The sequence below is a fragment of the Erinaceus europaeus genome, chromosome 14, assembly GCF_950295315.1.
Source record: "Erinaceus europaeus chromosome 14, mEriEur2.1, whole genome shotgun sequence".
NCBI classification, from domain to species: Eukaryota; Metazoa; Chordata; class Mammalia; order Eulipotyphla; family Erinaceidae; genus Erinaceus; species Erinaceus europaeus.
In genome coordinates, this window is record NC_080175.1 from 66,353,090 (window position 1) to 66,359,193 (window position 6,104).

The following is a 6,104-nucleotide window of genomic DNA, read 5'->3' on the forward strand; positions in this document are numbered from 1 at the left end:
ATCCTCCAAAGGGAGGATGGACAGCATACTCTATGCTACACCTGAGGAAGATGGGTCGATATTGGGGCAGCTTGGAATATTCCTACTCATGACCACAGAATGTGAGCTCAGATCTACAGGGATGCACAGGTCACACAGGCTCCTAAGCTGAATATGGGCCCCAGATCACATCAAATTGATGGAATTTACAGTCAACTATTTTATTTTATTTATTTTTTAATTTTATATTTATTTATTCCCTTTTGTCATCCTTGTTGTTTTATTGTTGTAGTTATTATTGATGTCGTTGTTGGATAGGACAGAGAGAAATGGAGAGAGGAGGGGAAGACAGAGAGGGGGAGAGAAAGATAGACACCTGAAGACCTGCTTCACCGCTTGTGAAGTGACTCCCCTGCAGGTGGGGAGCTGAGGGCTTGAACCGGGATCCTTATGCCGGTCCTTGTGCTTTGCACCACCTGTGCTTAACCTGATGCACTACTGCCCAACTACCTGTCAACAATATTTATACCTCTTTCCCATATTAGGGAGCTACTCTCTTCCCTGATCCAGCTTTCTGGTCCTTTTTCCAGCCATGACATCATCTCCCCAGACAATAATTTGGATCCACCTGCATATCAGATTTCAGGCTCAGGGGAAAAAAGAAAAAGAAAAAGAAAAAGAAAAAGAAAAAAACTAGTATAGCCACAGGCCCTTTGGAATATAATGAAAATATGCCTACTAGCTATCTACAAAATGGAGGACCCCTCAACTCTTCATCTACACTATTCCAGTTTTTAGGTCCATGATTGGTCAACAATTTGTTTGGCTTTGTATCTTAACTCTCTTTTCAACCACCAGGCTCCAGATGCCGACCAGACTTCCCTGGGCAGACAACCCCACCAATGTGTCCTGGGGCTCCACTTCCCCAGAGCCCTTCCCCACTAGAGAAAGAGAGAGGCAGGCTGGGAGTATGGGTTGATCTGTCAATGCCAATGTTCAGTGGGGAAGCAATTACAGAAGCCAGACCTTCAACCTTCTGCATCGCACACTGACCTTGGGTCCCAGAGGGTTAAAGAATAGGAAAGCTATCAGGGGAGGGGATGGGATATGGAGATCTGGTGGTGGGAATTGTGTGGAGTTGTACCTCTCTTATCCAATAGTTTAGTCAATGTCTCCTTTTTATAAATAAAAAAATAAAAATAAAGTGAAAGAATTGGCGTTGGGCTATGTTGCACCTGGTAGACAACACCTGTTATCATGCATGATGACTTGGGTTCAAACCCGCTCCCACCTGCAGGGGGAAGCTTCACAGTGCTGCGGGTGTCTCTCCTTATCTCTTGCCCTCTCAATGCTTATCAACCCTTATCAAGAGAAAGAAAAAGAAAGAGAGAGAGCGAGAGAGAAAGAAAGAAAGAAAAAAGAAAGAAAGAAAGAAAGACAGACAGACAGACAGACAGACAGAAAGAAAGAAAGAAAGAAAGAAAGAAAGAAAGAAAGAAAGGGTCAATGAGAATAGTGGAATCATAAAGGCACTGAGCCCCAGCTCTGGTGGCAAAACAAAAACCAAAGCAAAACGAAAAGGCAGAAGGTTGTCAACTTAAAGTTTGGGTTGCATGGATTCCTTAATTCCCTCTCTCTCTCTCTCTCTCTCTCTCCCTCTCTGAGCACAGCTTCTGGCAGCCATTACTTCCTCTCCCCCACCCCTCTATTTTATTTGATAGTACAGGGTGAAATTGATGAGGGGAGAATATAGAGGGATAGAAACAGAGAAACACCTACATTACTGCTTTGCCACTTGTGAACTTCTTTCCTGCAGGTGGGGAATGGGAGCTCCAACCTTGGTCCTTGCACATCATCACATATGTGCTCAACAGGGTGCACCACCACCCAGCCTGAATCCCTTAATTTTCTAATATTTTGAGTTTTGAGATTTGCATTACAGCTTAAGATGTAAAGTTGAGCTACTCTGAATAAACTTTTACTTTTCTTTTTAACTTTTAGTTTTCCTAAAGTGCATGTAACATAAAATTTACCATCTTAACCATTTTTAAGTGTACAGTTTAGTGCTATTGAAGGCACTTCCAACATCTCTCCAACTGTTTTCCTTTTAGAAAATTTGCTTTTGTTTCGTTTTATTTCATTAAGATAGAGTGGTTTCTTTTCAAAAGAAACCATAGCACCAAAGTGTCTCTCAGTACACTGGGGACTGTGCTTGAACCTAGGTCGTGTGCATGGCAAAGCAGTGCATTCTCCAGGTGGAGAAATTAAAAATCAAAGTTCATTTATCATGTATCATGTGTCAGTATTTCCTTCCACTTTAATTCTGAGTAATATTCCATTATATGTTTTATTTATTTATTTATTTATTTATTTTTACCAGAACACTGTTCAGCTCTGGCTTATGGGTGTGGGGGATTGAACCCGAGACTTTGGAGTCTCAGGCATGAGAATCTGTTTGCATAACCATTATGCTATCTACCCTCCGCTATATGTTTTATTTTTAAAATGCTTATGTATTTATTAATGAGAGAACCAGAGCATCATTCTTGCACATGTGATATCAGAGATATAAACTGGAACCTCACACTTGTGACACCAATGTTTTAACCACTGTGCTACATTTGGGTCATCTACTATAAGCTTTTTTTTTTTTCCACTCATTCATCTATCAATGGACACTGGTTCGATTGTGTCTTTTAGCCAGGGTGGATAAAGTTGATCAGAGCAAATAGCTCCTAGTTGCTGCTTTTGGTTCTTTGCAGGAACAAAATCCCAATTCTAATTTCTGAGTATTTGTCAGACCATATTCCATAACACCTGAACCATTTTTTATCCTAATCGTACACAAAGTTTCTCATTTCTTTACATTCGAACCTTTTAATGTGAAGTCCCATGTAATAAGGTTGCATTTTGGAGTGTTAAGCATATTGTATTTGATCCTGCTGTCACCTATTCCCATGATCTCTCATGACACTTGTGGGACTGTCTGCAAACAGGCAATGATCAGCCTTTGCTCAGGAGGCTGAGCTAGGAGGCCTCCTGCCCTGGGAAGGAGAGCGATTCACTAAGGCTGAAAGAGGAGCAGCATGTCAGCACTGACTGTCCTGGCAGGGTGGATGCTGACTATCCTGGTGGTGTGAACAATGACTTGGCCTGGTTGTGTAGAAAGGGAGAAACACAAGCAGGGCAAAGTGGGCAGGCAAGAGGTCCAAACTCCCATCCAGGCTTTCTTCCTAAGGAAGGGTGGGGTGGGAATCAGTTTGAAGGCACTGGATGGGAAGTGTGTAAGTGGTGGTGTGCTCGCAAAAGGTCTAAAAACACTAAACCGAAACAACGGGTCTTGTAGCACTTGACACTATGTGGCGTGAATCTTTGTACCATTGTTGATTTGGGGCTTCTTCACTGAGCAGACTCACAGAGTGTATTGCCTCCCCGCCCCAGAAAGAGCTTAAATAACCTCAATGCATAGGAACTAGATGTAACGGTGGGACTACATTTTATTCCTTGTTACCTCTGTCTTTAGTTTGACTCATTGAGTTTTTAGAAATCAACTTCAGTGATGACGGTGTTTGATGACTCACCCATATTCATAGATGCGATTATTCTCAGGAGTGGCTTCAACCTTCCCTGGCAGAGCCTAGAAATGATGCTGTGTGCTTTTTCCTGAAGGAAATGGCTGAACTCTTGGGCCTGAGGTCACTTCTCTGCCCCCAGGATGTACGGGAGGCAAGGAAGTGTCTCTAAGTTGGAAGTGCTGGGGGCTTTGTGGGGAGGCCCAGGTTTGGAGGCCTTCACGCTGGTATGAACAGGTAGATTCATGGAGGTCACTGCCACCATGGAGCCTGTATGGTCAGATGGGTCAGTCCCTCTTCAGTGAGCTCCTTCCCAGGGGCAGGACTGGTAGCTACTGAGCAGCGGCAAGCACCCTGGTTTCCTCTTATACCCATAACACCATACTCTTGGGATTTTTTTTGTTTATTTGTTCCCAGAGCCCTGGTCAGCTCTGGTTTGTGGTGGTGCTGGAGGTTGAACCTGGGACCTTTGATGCCTCAGGCATGGAAGTCTTTTGGTATCACCATCATGCTGTCTCCCCAGCCAAATCATGCTCCTGTTACTGGGTCCTATAAGCTCTGTACCCACATATGTAATGTTGGAGAGAAATAAGTGGCAGGCAGGGGAAGAAATCCAAAGACTGAACATTCTCTCCAGAGATACTCAGGCATCTACAAGGAGACTAAACTAGAAGACACCTGTGGTTCTGCACCTGAATGCACTCAAAATTTGCAATTTCTCTCCCTTGCCAGGCAGGCAAGTAGATTTTTACAAGGGCAATCCCTGAATTGTTGAAAACAAAGTTGTGACTTCTTAGAGCTATGGGGAATGCATAGTTCTGCTTCACCAGCGAGCTTTTTCTTTGAGTGTCACTAGCTGTAACCACGAAAAACTAAACTGAACTATATTAACTACCATGAATGATCTGGGACTGCAGACAGGTGGTACTCTTTCAATTTGTCCTTGAATGGAAGAGGTCAATGAACTGAGTGCTTGTGGTGCTGAGGGCAGAGTGACTGTGACTGGGAACACGTCCTGGGCAGTCATCAGGGAGCAGCATCATGAGCAGGGTGCCAGGCAGAGAGAGCCCCTGACTAGAAGGAAATGGTGAGCCGTAGATGGAAGTACTTCACCTTTTCTCAGGAGTCCATAAGAGAGCAACTTAGTTATCCTCATGGAAGTAAAGTGAATTTAAAAAGGTATATAGGACAGATGGCACTAGCTTGCCTCAAGTTTAAATTTGAATAGTAGATTAGTTGTAAGTTTTATTCTGAAAATGAATTTTCCACAATAATGGAATTAGTTCCAGAAAGGAAAAAAAAAAAAAAAAAAACCCTCATTTACTTGGCTTTTCTACAAAGGACAATTGAACCATTTAAGGAAAGATTCACTCATCTCCATTTTAGAATGGAAAGAGTATTATACTTCAGGTAGTATTATGGGAAGTTCAGGTTAAGGTTAACAAAATATGGGAGCGCTTCTTTTTCCATCTCTTACTGTGTTTTCCTTTTGGTAGTCACCTGTGTAAGAATGTCACGTCAGTGGACATTTTATAGTAAGATACTTGTTTCTTTCTTTATAAACTTTTTTTTATAATTTAAAGGCACACAATAAAGTTTTATGCATTTATTAAAATATACACATTTTGGTTAATTTAGAATTTTCCCTTAGAATCTTGAAAAGTCAATATATTGTCAACATCACAGTCATTTGAAAAGAAAACACACTTCATAACATATGTGCACATTATTTCTTTCATCAGGACACACAGCAACCCCCCATTGTACGGTGCACCAATGGGAATTGAAAGTCACACAACAAACAAACTGGAACAAATACAGCAATTTCATACCCCAAAAAATTGGGGGGGGGAAGCAGAGAATGACACCGGAGATTACCATTTGCAAAGAAGTAAGTTTTACATTTCAAGGACCAAACAAACAAAAGGAAAAAGTCAGTAAAATTTACAAGCTGTATCTATAGCTTTGGATATGAATTGAACAGTGACCCCTTTTTTGTTTTCCACAGTGAGGAAAGCGAGAATGTTGTTGCATGGTGTCACTACATGAGATGGTGAGAGCAGCTGCTCTCAGGGACCTGCAGCCCTTTCTGTCAGCTCAGACAATTGAGGTATATGTGTACCATCATAGCGTTAGCAGGGGTTCAGCTCTAAGAAGTAAGACCATATCATCTCCAGTGTCTCTCTCCCCTTTGGGAGTCTACTGAAAACTGCCAAGGCCAAACCAAGGAGCTTGCTCTTACCAGAATGAGATATCTCACCAGCAGAACGAATACAGCCCCTCAAAGTCTGCACTTCCTGGGAAACACATGATCCCTATTAAACAGCATCCCCGATGTCAGTGTCAGGAGATCAGAATAGAACAATTTAAAAATAGAAAGGAGAGAGAGAGAGAGAGAGAGAGAGAGAGAAAGAAGTGGAACCCAGATGGACTTTCTAAGAGATAGTGATGGGGAATCCAGGCTGCTTCTGTTTCCTTCTTTCCATCCAGAAAGTCTCCTCCTACTGTACCAACGTGCATTCAATGCTTGCAAAGAGTAAGGAACACAGAGCC